The 12,807-nt window shown below is 59.9% G+C and overlaps 1 pseudogene; it reads left to right on the top strand.

Annotated features, from left to right (window-relative positions):
• The window catches only part of LOC127033503 (tenascin-X-like), a 34,407-nt pseudogene extending 22,234 nt beyond the window's left edge, over positions 1–12,173 (top strand).
• Positions 12,174–12,807: the final 634 nt, after the last annotated feature.

Below are 12,807 nucleotides of genomic sequence, written 5' to 3'. Positions count from 1 at the left end.
TGCTGCTGCCCCCATCCGACTTCCCACAGCGCCCCCTGCCACTGCCCCCATCTGACCTCCCATAGCGCCCCCTGCTGCCCCCCTCACAGCGCCCCCTGCTGCTGCCCTCATCTGACTTCCCACAGCGCCCCCTGCTGCCCCCCACAGCAGCCCAAACTGACCCCACCACACCCCCTGCTACTGCCCCATCTGACCTCCTACAGCGCCCCCTGCTGCCCCATCCGACCTCCCACAGCACCCCCTGCTGCCCCCCCACAGCACCCGAAACTGACTCCCCACAGCGCCCCCTGCTGCTACCCCCATCCGACCTCCCACAGCGCCCCAAACTGACTCCCCACAGCGCCCCCTGCTGCTGCCCACATCCAACCTCCCACAGCGCCCCCTGCTGCTATCCACAGAGCCCTAAACTGAATCTCACAATGCCCCTCGCTGGCCCTTCACACCAACCCCCCCACAGCGTCCCTTGATGGCCCCCACAGTGCCCCCTTCTGCCCCCCAGTGCCCCAAACCAACCCCCCCACAGTGCCCCATGCTGCTCCCCACAACACCCCAAACTGACTCCCCACAGCGCCACTCGCTGGCCCCTTGTAGTGCCCCAACCCAATGCCCTCCACCACTGCCTCCACCCCTGCTACCCCCCCCATTGCTGGCCCCTGCAGCACTGTGACCCCCCCATAGTGCCTCCCACTGAGCACCTGAAATGTCCCCTGCAGCCCCCGGAGCGCCCCCGGAACTGCATACAAAACAGCGCCCCCTACTGGCTGCAGACGACGCTCGAGGGGCTGATCCCTGGGGCCAGCGTCATGGCCGTACGGGGCTTCGAGGAGAGCGAGCCGCTGGTGGGCTACGTCACCATGGGTAAGGGCTGGACGCCTGGGTCCCCTGGGGCCAGCACCAGACACCTGGGTCCCTTCCCCTGCCCCGGGGTCAGTGCCGGTCGCCTGGGTCCCTTCCTCTGCCCCAGGGCCAGCGCCAGATGCCTTCCCCTGCCCTGGGTCCCCTACCTTCCCATGCAGGGCAAGTGCCACACCCTGCCACCTGGATCTCTGGGTCCTTCCCCCTTGCCACCTGTCACGGAGTGTGCGGGAGTCCGGCCCTGCACACCTCTTCCTGGGACCCACAGTGACTCTCAGCCAGCCAGTAAAACAAAAGGTTTATTGGACAACAGGAATGCAGGTTACAGCAGAGCTTGTAGGCACAGTCAATCGAGTCTTTCTGGAGTTTCAGGGTGCTTGGGTCCAGCATAGGATCCCCTGAATTCCCCTCACCCAGCCCAAAACCGAAACTGAACTGCCCCTCCTCCAACCAGCCAATTCCTTTGTCCAGCTTCCCGGGCCAAGGTGCTAACCCCCTCCCCACTACCTGGCTCAGGTTACAGGCTTAAAGATCCTGTCCCTCCCCTAAAGACATCCCCGGCTCTCCCCTCCCCCACACAGACAGCCCTTACTCCATCACATCTCTCCCCCCTTCGAGACTGAACTGAGCAGGGTCACTCTGCCCAGTGACCTGGGGAAGTTCAGGGCCCCCTCTCCGGGACAACGCATCTGCTATCAGTTTGGCATTTCCCTTCACATGGACCACGTCCATGTCATAGTCCTGCAGGAGCAGGCTCCACCTCAGGAGCTTGGTGTTGGCTCCTTTCATCTGGTGCAGCCAGGTCAGGGGAGAGTGGTCGGTGTATACGGTAAAGTGTCACCCAAAGAGATCTGGCTCCAGTTTCTTAAGGGCCCACACCATGGCCAGGCATTCCTTCTCAATGGCCGCGTAGTTCTGCTCCCGGGGTAGCAACTTCTTGCTCAGGTACACGATGGGGTGTCTCTCCCCCTTTTCATCCTCCTGCATTAACACCGCCCCTAGTCCCGTGTCTGAGGCGTCGGTGCACACCATAAAGGGCTTGTCAAAATCTGGGTTTGCCAGAACTGGGCCACTAACCAGAGCCTCCTTCAGCTCCCGGAGAGCCTGGTGGCACTGCTCGGTCCAGACCACCTTGTCTGGCTTCCCCTTCTTGCACAGCTCAGTGACGGGGGTGGCTATGGCGCTAAAGTGGGGCACGAACCTCAGATAGTACCCCGCCATCCCAATAAAGGCCTGGACCTGCTTTTTGGTTTGGGGAGTGGGCCAGTCTCTGATCACCTCCACCTTGGCTGGTTCCGGCTTTAGACAGCCGCTCCCCACCTGATGGCCCAGGTAAGATTCTTGAGCCATCTCCACCTTGCACTTCTCAGCCTTTACGGTTAACCCAGCCTCCCGGAGTCGGTTCAGCACTTGTTTAACCGGGGACATGTGGTCCTCCCAGGTCCGGCTAAAGCCACAGATGTTGTCAATATAAGCCACAGCAAAACTCTCCATCTCCCGCAGTAGCTGATCCACCAGGCGCTGAAGGGTGGCTGGTGCTCCCTTGAGGCCGAAGGGCAGGGTTAGAAACTCGTAGAGCCCCAGAGGGGTGATAAAGGCTGATTTCAGCCTGGCATCTGCGTCCAGCAGCACCTACCAGTAGCCCTTTGTAACATCCATGGTAGTGAGGTACCGAGCGCCTCCCAGCTTGTCTAGGAGCTTGTCAGGCCTGGGCATGGGGTAGGCATCAGATACGGTAATGGCACTGAGCTTTTGATAGTCCACACAGAACCGGATCGACCCGTCCTTCTTGGGGATCAGCACCACTGGTGAGGCCCAAGGGCTGGAAGATGGCTGGATCACCCCCAAAGCCAGCATGTCTCTGACCTCTCTTTCTAGGTCCTGGGCAGTTTTCCCAGTGACCCGAAAAGGGGGGCATCTTATAGGAGGATGTGACTCGGTCTCCACCTGGTGGACAGTCAAATTAATGCGTCCAGACTGGTTGGAAAACAGCTGTCGGTATAGATGCAGCACCCCTCTGATCTCAGTGTGCTGGGCCAGGGTCAGCTGATCAGAGAGGGGAATCGCCTCCAGGGGGGAACCAGCTTTTGTCCCATGGAATAGATCCACTAAGGGGTCATCTCCCTGCTCCTCCCAATGTCCACACATGGCCAACACCACATTCCTCCTGTCATAGTATGGCTTCATCATGTTCACATGGTACACCCAACGGTGATGTGCCCAGTTCGACAGCTCCACCACATAGTTTACCTCATTTAGTTGCTTGATAACCTTGAAGGGCCCTTCCCAGGCAGCCTGGAGTTTGTTTTTCCTCACGGGGATGAGAACCATCACCTGATCCCCGGTGGCGAAGGTGCAGGCCTGCGCTGTGCGGTCATACCAGACCTTCTGCTTCCTCTGGGCTTGGGCCAGATTCTCCCTGGCCAGGGCCATGAGCTTGACCAGTCTTTCCCGGAAGGTCAGGACATACTCCACCACCGACTCTCCCTCAAGATTGGCCTTCTCCTCCCATTCGTCCCTCATCAGGTCCAGGGGCCCCCTTACCCGCCTTCCATACAACAGTTCAACAGGCGAAAACCTGGTAGATTCCTGGGGTACCTCCCTGTACGTGAACAGCAGGTGTGGTAAGTACTTGTCCCAGTCCTGCGGGTGCTGGTTCATAAAAGTTTTTAGCATCATCTTCAGCGTCCCGTTGAACCTTTCCACCAGCCCATTGGACTAGGGGAGATACGCTGAGGCCCAGTTATGCTGGACCGCACATTTTTCCCACAAGCACCAGAGCAGGGCCGACATGAAGTTGGACCTCTGGTCCATTAAGACTTCCTTGGGGAACCCCACCCAGCTGAAAATTGTCAGCAGCGCATCTGCCACTGTGTCTGCTTTGATAGAGGACAAGGCCACCGCCTCGGGGTAGCGAGTGGCAAAATCTACCACCACCAGGATGTATTTCTTCCCAAACCGGGTCGTCTTGCTGAGAGGTCCCACTATGTTCATGGCCACTTCTGGAAAGGTTCCTCTATGATGAGTAAAGGCCTCAAAGCTGCTTTCCCCTTGTCTCGGGCCTTCCCCACCCTCTGGCAGGGGTCACAGGATTGGCATTACTGTCGGACATGGGTAAAGATCCCAGGCCAGTAAAAGTTCTGTAGCAGCCTCTGCCTCATGCGCTGGATTCCCTGGTGCCCTGCGAGAGGGATGTCATGGGCCAGGTACAGCAGCTTGTGGCGAAACTTCTGGGGAACCACCAGCTGCCTCCTGATCCCCCATGACTCTACTTCCCCTGGGGGAGCCCATTCTCGGTACAGGAACCCCTTCTCCCACAGGAACCTCTCCTTGCAACCTCTCATGGTCTGTACCGCACTGAGGTTAGCCCGGTCCCTGGGCTTCCGCAAGGAGGGATCTTTCTGCAACTCGGCCTGGAACTCAGCAGCTGGAACAGGGATGGAGACCTGCTCTCTCTCGCTGGCTGAGTCTGAGGCCTCAGCCTCTCTGAGCCGTGTCCCTGGGCGTTTCCCCCACACCAGGTTAGGGTCCTGCACCTCGGGCAGAGTCCCTTCCCCATTGTCGGGGCGCAGTACCCTTTGCTGACTCTGACTGCGATTCACAACAGGGCGCTCTGGGCGTTACTTGGCAGTCCTCGAGGTCCCCTCCCATTAACACATCCGTGGGCAAATGTGGGTGTACCCCCACGTCCTTGGGGCTCTCCTTGGCCCCCCACTTCAGGTGTACCCTTGCCACAGGCACCTTGAATGGGGTCCCGCCCACACCCATCAGGGTCAGGTAGGTGTCGGGCACCATCCGATCTGAGGCCACCACCTCAGGCAGGGCGAGCATCACCTCTGCGCCCATGTCCCAGTATCCAGTGACCTTCCTCCCATCTACCTCCAGGGAAACAAGGCACTCTTTCTGGAGGGGCAGCCCTGCGCCCACCCTGTAAACCAAAAACCCGGAGCATGGAGCATCCAGCCCCCCAGAGGAGCTGACCTGGGGACCTCCTACCCCCTTTCACAGGTTGTACGCTGCCAGCCCCCCTTTCCTGGGAACGTTGCCCCTCATCCAACTGGGTCTTTACCCAGTCAACCCTCTGCGGGTTGGGTCTGCTCGGTCTGTCCCTGAGATTGGGGCATTGGGCCCGTATGTGGCCTCATTGGCCACAGTGATAGCAGCCCACGTCTCGTGGGTTTCCTCGAGTGGGTCGGATGGACCTGATGCTGGAGGTTCCCCTTTGGTGGGGGTTCTCCATAGGCCCCCGCTGGGAGGTCCCATGGTGACTCTCTCTCTGCGTTGAGGCAGGCCTGCTCCTTCGAGACTCCTCCCTGTTATCCTCTGCCTGACTGTCCACAGATTGGTTGGCCAGCTGGCCTGCGTGCTGTAGATTCTCCGGCTTCTGGTCCATCAACCACAGCCTCAGGTCGGGCGGGCACTGCTAGTACAGGTGCTCCAGTATGAATAGGTCAAGCAGGTTCTCTTTAGTTTGGGACCCAGCTGTCCACTTGCGGGCATACCCCTGCGCCCGGTTGGCCAGTTGTGGGTATGTGACCTCACGAGTTTTACGCTGACTCCGGAACCTTTTCTGGTACATCTCAGGAGTCAGCCCAAACTCGCAGAGCAGGGCCTGTTTGAACAGTTCGTAGTCCCCTGCCTCCGCCCCTTTCAGTCGGCTGTACACCTCCACGGCTGTGGGGTCCAGTAAGGGGGTGAGAAATGAGATCCTGTCTGCAGGGTCAATGCTGTGCAGCTCACAGGCATTCTCAAAGGCCGTCAGGAAGGTGTCTATGTCCTCCCCCTCCTTACACCAGGCCAGCAAGCACTTATCAAAGCTCTTTGTAGGTTTGGGTCCCCCCTCACTCACCGCAGCCAGGGCCCCACTGCTCGCCAGCTGGGCCAGGTCCAGCTCATGTTTACGCTATTTCTCCTTCTCCTCCAGCTCACGCTGGCATTGGTTCTCACGCTGGCGCTGGTTCTCCTCATGTTTACGCTGGTTCTACTGCTCCTTCAGTTCTTGCCTCCGTAACTCAAGCTCTTCCCCTCTCAGCTCCCTGTCATATTCCAGCCGCATCTGCTCCACGGATGCCGAGCGTCGCCGGGAGGATCTCCTGCTGGGAGGTGAGCTTTGCCGGGAGGATCCCCTGCTGGCCGGGGGGGTCATGGTGCCCTCGGTATTCACTGGGCTCCTCCCCGCCCTTCCCCTAGGCATAAGAAGAGGGGGTCTCGGGAAGCCCTCAGCCACCAGCTGACCACTCCCAGCGGGGACAGACACAGGTTCCTGCGCTGCATCTGCCCGGTTGCTTCCCTCAGAGACAGGGCTCCATTCATTCAAGCGACCTCCCTCCTCCAGCTGGGCAATCAGCTGGTCCTTGGTGAGTCTCCCACTGCGCAGCCCCCTCTGCTTGCACAGCTCCAGCAGGTCACACTCACGCCGCTGGGCATACATCTTCCTGCTGGCCACTCGCAGGCCGGGGTGCTCACCACTCCCCATGGTTTCCAGGGGGACCCCCTAGTGCACCAGCCCTTCTTGAGGTCACCACCTTTCTGCCAGGGTGGAGCTGCAGACTGATCCGCCCCTGGGACCACTCGCTGTGATCCCCCGGGGGACCCTGTTACTGCAAAGTTCTCACTGGTCACATACTCCCTGGGGTTAATCACCCCTACAATCACCCCTTCGTTTTACTGCTCCCCAGTCATTTACTGCAGGAAGTGCCGTCCATGGGGTGCAGTATATCCCATGCTGCCACCAGTTGTCACGCAGTGTGGGGGAGTCCGGTCCTGCACTACTCTTCCTGGGACTCAGTTACTCTCAGCCAGCTGGTAGAACAGAAGGTTTATTGGACAACAGGAATACACGTTACAGCAGAGCTTGTAGGCACAGTCAGTACCCCTCAGTCGAGTCCTTCTAGAGTTTCAGGGTGCTTGGGTCCAGCATAGGATCCCCTGAATTCCCCCCACGCCGCCCAAAACCGAAACTGAACAGCCCCTCCTCCAGCCAGCCGATTCCTTTGTCCAGCTTCCCAGGCCAAGGTGCTAACCCCCTCCCCCCTACCTGGCTCAGATTACAGGCTTAAAGATCCTGTCCCTCCCCTAAAGACATCCCCGGCTCTCCCATCCCCCACACAGACAGCCCCTACTCCATCACATCACCCCTCTGGATGCCTGGATTCCCCCCCCCCCGTCGGCCGGACACCTGGGTCCCCTCAGGGGGCTGCTCTCCCTGACGCTGCGCGCTCTCTCCGCAGTCCCTGATGGCCCCTCGGACCTGAGCACCCTCAACGTCACTGACACCTCAGCCCTGCTGCGCTGGCGCCCGCCCCAGGCCCCGTCCAGAGCTACGGGCCCCCCCAGGGGGAGCACGGGGGCAGGGCAGGGCAGGGTGGCACCCTCCTCCCCTGGCACGTGGCTCCATCCCTGGCGCCTGTGTCCGACTCCTTTGGCCTCCCCCCGGCTCCCCCACAATCTCATCTCCCCCCTCCCCCCAGCTCTCTCCCCAGGCCCCTCGGTGATGCTGCAGCTCCCCAGGGACTGGGCCGAGCACCCCCTGGTTGCGGCTGGACACTGAGTATCTGCTCAGCGTCCATGGGGTGACGGGGGCAACCGCAGCTCCCTCGCCAGCGCCACCTTCACCACCGCTACGGGGGGGCGGGGAGGGGGCCGGGAAGCAGTGGGGGGGAGGAAGGAGTGGGGGCAAAAGGGGGAGGAGTGGGACAGAAGGGGGAGGGAGGAGGAGGGTGGGGAAAGCAGTTGGGGGGAGGAAGGAGTGGAGGCAGCAGGGGGAGGGATGGGGGAAGCAGTGGGGGGGAGGAAGGAGTGGGGGTGGCGGGGGAGGCTGGGGGAAGCAGTGGGGAGGTTGGAGTGGGAAGGAGTGGGGGCGGCAGGGGGAGAGTGGGGGAAGCAGTGGGGAGAGAGGAGAAGGAGTGGGGGCAGCAGAGGGAGGGGACCCTGTTTCACTATCCCCTCCCACAGGGCTGGATGCCCCCCAGGACCTGCGAGCCACCGAGGTGACCCCCGGCAGTGCCCAGCTCTGCTGGAGCTCCCCCACACATCCCCGCCCTGCTGGCTACCTGCTGAGCTACGAGATGCTCTCCAGCCAAACGCAGGTACCGGGGACACCCCCAGTCCCTCCCCCAGCCCCTCCTACAACCCCCCCACCCAACCTGCTGAGTCCCCCAGCACCTCCTACCACCCCCCCAATGCCTCTCCCCACTTTCTGCCCTCCCCCCAGCTTCCCCCACATCCCCGTCTGTGGAGCCAGGAGTCCCCCCCAGACCCATCGCTGCTCCCTCCCACTCCCTGCGGCCGATCACCCCCCCTCCCAACTCACTTCCTCTCCCCCCGGGAGATACCCCTGGGCACCGACGCCGCCTCCCACTAGCTGAGCAACCTGACCCCGTCCAGCCGCCACCAGCTCCAGGTGCAGGCGATCCAGGGGGCCGCCCCAGCACCCCCATCACCACCTCCTTCAACACGGGTGAGTCACAGGACGCAGAGGTGTAGCAAGTGCCCTCTGTACCCTCCGACCGGAGGGGGCCCCGCAAGGAAGGGGGCCCCTAAAAGTGGCAAAAAAAATGTAAGGTATAACTAGGTAAGTGACATTTATTGACGCTATTGCACAATCCATGTCGGTTTTACTGACAAAACCGTGAAGTCTTTATGATACATCATAATGCTATTGGCTACGTCAGTTGTCTGTCAGTCAGTTTCGAATTTTAGATGGACCCATTCAAAGAATGTGTATTTGCGTTCATAATGGCAGTCGGCGGATAAATGTTATTAATTTAGTTTAGTTTTTTATCGTTTCCAACACAGAAGCGTGTTTTGTGATGTCTAAGAGAATGTATAAGAGCGGAGCTAGTAAACGAAAGGCAGCAAAAGATGCCGAGAAGGAACTTGAGAAAATTCCAAAGTTGTCAACGTATTTTGTGCTGCAATCCAACGTACAGGTACAGGCACATGAAACGGACAGCGCTAGCAGTGACGAGTCGTATCCAGAAGTATCCAGAAGTGCTTCAAGTGAGGTCGAAGGTGAAGCCAGTTGTTCTACCAAACAAACTGTGACAGATATTCCAGCTGCTGCCGGGAAAGAAGTATCTGAATCTGAACCAATGACTGGTGATCCAGGAGATTGGCCGTCTGTAATATCGGAGAGGCAAGTGTGTGACATTGTTGCACGTGGCCCACCGCAGCAGAATGAAAGTTACGAATTTCCATTTAACGAGGAAAGATGGAGGTTCACAAGTACTCATTTCTATCGAACCATGGCAAATGGCGAGAAAATAAGACGTTCATGGTTAATGTACTCAGTTCAGAAATATGCCATTTTTTGTTTTTGTTGTAAATTATTTGGCACTGGTGACATACCGCTACATCGTGGGATATCTGTTTGGAGAATCACAGCAAAACTTTTGAAAGAAAAATGGGAGACATTGATGCCAACGAACTCATAATGGAATTGAATAGTTTTATTTATGTCATCGAGAAAGAGAGAGGACTTGTCACGGCAAACAATTTTTTTAACGTACATATACAAGAACAGCCTTCAGGAGATATATCCGAATCTTTGCATTTGCATCAGAATTCTTCTGACCACACCAGTTACTGTCGCTGGTGCTGAAAGGAGCTTCAGCAGAATGAAACTGATCAAGAATATCCTGTGCTCAACCATGACAGGTGACAGGCTTTCTGCGCTTGTAGTTATCTCAATCAAAAACAAGATTGCCAGATCTCTGGACTGTGATGCATTGATTAACCAGTTTGCGGAGAACAAGGCTCTAAAGAAGCGCTTTGCATAAATACGGAATACATGTACACTGTAGGCCTATGTATACATAATATGAACCCTGTATATTGTATAAAATAAATACCGCACTCCAGTTTCTGCATTGTAAGGGGCCCCGGACCTATGTTCGGAGGGGGCCACGTTCTTTGATGCTACTGCCCTGGCAGGACGTCTGGGTTCTAGCCTGGCTGGGAGCCCGGACTCCTGGGTTCTCTCCCACCTTGGGGAGGGGAGTGGGGGCTGGTGGGTTAGAGCAGGGGGGGCTGGGAGCCAGGACTCCTGGGTTCTCTCCCAGCTCGGGGAGGGGAGTGGGGGCTGGTGGGGGTGGAGCCAGAATCCCAGACTCCTGGGTTCCATCCTCTCCTCTCTTGGCAGTCTGGCTGAGCTACCACCTTCCCCCGGGACTGCGCGGAGGAGCAGCTGAACAGGCCGCGCCCCTCCCGCGAGGTGACCATCTACCTAGGGGGCAACAGGCAGTGCCCCCTGCAGGTGTACTGTGACATGAAGCCCGACAGGGGTGGCTGGCTGATGAGTGCGGGGGTGGGGGGCAGCAGGGCCGAGGTCTGTCTCTGATCCCCCCGACTCCCCCAGGTGTTCCAGCGTCGCATGAACGGCAAGAGGGATTTCTGGCGTGACTGGCAGGACTATGCCCAGGGCTTTGGGAACCAGTCCCAGGAGTTCTGGCTGGGTGAGTGAGAACCCAGGAGTCCTGGGCAGCCCTGCCATCCCCAGAGCCCTCCCCCCGCCGAGCCCGGGAGAGAACCCAGGCGTCCTGGCTCCCAGTTCCCCCTGCTCTAACCCACCAGATCCCACTCCCCTCCCAGAGCTGGGCTGCCCCCGGCAGAGCATGGAGAGAACCCAGGCGTCCTGCCCCCAGGTAACGACACCCTGCACGAGCTGACAGTGGGGGGGAGTAGGAGCTGCGGGTGGATCTCCGGGCCGGCACCGAGGCTGCGTTCGCCCAGTACCAGCGGTTCCGAGTGGACCCCCCCAGCGAGCATTATCGCCTGCATCTGGGCAGCTACCGCAGCACGGCGAGCAAACGGGGAGAACAGAGTGGGGGGGCAAAGGGAGGGATGGCTGGGGGCTGGAGGGACAGTGGGTGGGGAGTTTGTGTCCTGGGGGGTCTGTGTCCTGGCGGTGGTTGGGGGAGGGGTGCTGTCCCCCCCAGCCTCCCGTCACTCCCTGCCGCCCAGGCGATGCGCTGAGCTACCACTCGGGCAGCGTCTTCTCGACCCGGGACTGGGACCCGAACCCAAACCGGCTGCTGATCCGCTGCACGGTGTCCTACCGCGGGGCCTGGTGGTACCACAACTGCCACTATGCCAACCTCAACGGGCTCCACGGCAGCCACTGGGACCAACAGGTATGGCCGCCCGGACGCCTGGCTTCTCTCTCGGCTCCAGCGGATGGGGGGGAGGGGCGGAACGCCTGGGTTCTCTCCAGCAGGGTACGCCTGGGTTCTCACCCGGCTCGAGGGGCGGGGCGGGATGCCTGGGTTCTCCCCAGGAGGGGCCGTCTGGCTTCTTTCCCGGCTGGGGCGGGGGGGGGGGGCGGGACGCCTGGGTTCTCTCCGGCAGGGAACATCTGGGTTCTCGCCCAGCTGGGGGGTCAGGACCCCTGGGTTCTCTCCTGGCAGGACGCCTGAGTTCTCTCCCGGCTCGGTGGGGGGCAGGACACCTGGGTTCTCGCCCGGCTCGGTGGGGGGCACGGGGGCTGGTGGGGACTGAAAGCCAGGACTCCTGGGTTGGCCCATCCCCGGGGAGGAAATTAATTGCTTCCTATCCAGCAAGTCCAAGCCAATGGGGAAACTGAGTCACGGATTGCACCTAGCACTATTACAGAAGTTACTGGGACGGGCATGCTGGGGGGGGGTCTCTCACCCACCTTTCCTGCCCCCTACCAGGGTGTGAACAGGTTTAACTGGAAAGGCTTCGAGTTCTCCATCCCATTCACCGAGACAAAGCTGTGGCTGCAGGAGGTGGCAGAGGCGAACGGACAGACAGGTGGATCCGAGGGAGGGAGAGCGAGTGAGCGAGCGAGAGCACAGCACTGCCGGGTGCCACCAGGGGGAGCCGTGGCGTCACGAGGACCCCTCCCCCCTAGAGACCCCTTTCCCCACAGAGCCCCCCCAATGCTTAATTCCCTCCATACTCACCTAGCGCCTCCCATGCATCCAACGAAGTGGGGATTCACCCACGAAAGCTCCTGCTCCAAAACGTCTGTTAATCTCTAAGGTGCCACAGGATTATTTGCTGCTTTTACAGATCCAGACTAACACGGCTACCCCTCTGATACTTAGCCCCTCCCACACACCCCTGCGGGGTCCCTGCTCCCCACAGTGCAGCAGGCCCAGGCTGAAGGGAGCACCCCCATCCAGCTGGGGTGGGGGGCAGATGGAACACAGGAATCCTGACTCCCAGCTCCTCTGGGGCTCCCCTGTCCCCTCCCTGAGCAGAGGGCCCGTGGGGAGGCAGAGGAGCAAGCGGTGACCCCACCCCCGGTGGAGCGACGGAGAGCGATGGGCCCAAAGCACCTTTATTCTGACTGAAACAGCCTGGATGGGCAAGGACGTTGTGGGGCAGAGTTAAGGAGGTTTGCTGGGAAATCTGGGGAGGGCAGAGTTAAGGGGGTTTGCAGGGGGCTGTACAGAATCTGTTGAGCGATATAGTTTATATATAAAAAAACAGCTGAGAAATGTTACCAAAAAAACCCCAGGGAGTGAGAAACTGTTGGGGCAGGGGTTAGGTGTGGGGCAGGGGAGGACGGGGGCAAGGGATAGCTGTTGGGTGGGGGAGAATGGGGTGGGGGATAGGAGTGGGGTGGGGGAGGACAGGGGCACTCCCCATGGCCTGGAGGGATGCAGGAGTGTGTGTGAGGTGGGGACTATGAGGGGCTTGGGGGTTGGTGGGGGTCCCTGTGGCACAGAGTGGATGGGGGGACAATGCGGGTTGAGGGCTCACTGGGGGTAGTGGTGGTTGTTGGGGGGTTCATGGTGGCCAGAGGGTCACTGGGGGGATGAGGGGGAGGTCACTGGGAGTTAGAGGATCACTAGGGGGTTGGAGCTGTGGGGGGGGGTTATGGGGTCCCCGGGGTGCAGCCTAGGACCATGGCACTGCTGGGCCCCCTTCCCTCCCCAGCCTGGGCTGCCTCTCCCAGAGGTAGGCCAGTGACCTGCAGCAACC

Source organism: Gopherus flavomarginatus, chromosome 13 (genome assembly GCF_025201925.1).
Source record: "Gopherus flavomarginatus isolate rGopFla2 chromosome 13, rGopFla2.mat.asm, whole genome shotgun sequence".
NCBI classification, from domain to species: domain Eukaryota; kingdom Metazoa; phylum Chordata; order Testudines; family Testudinidae; genus Gopherus; species Gopherus flavomarginatus.
This window is presented reverse-complemented; position numbering and strand designations above follow the sequence as displayed.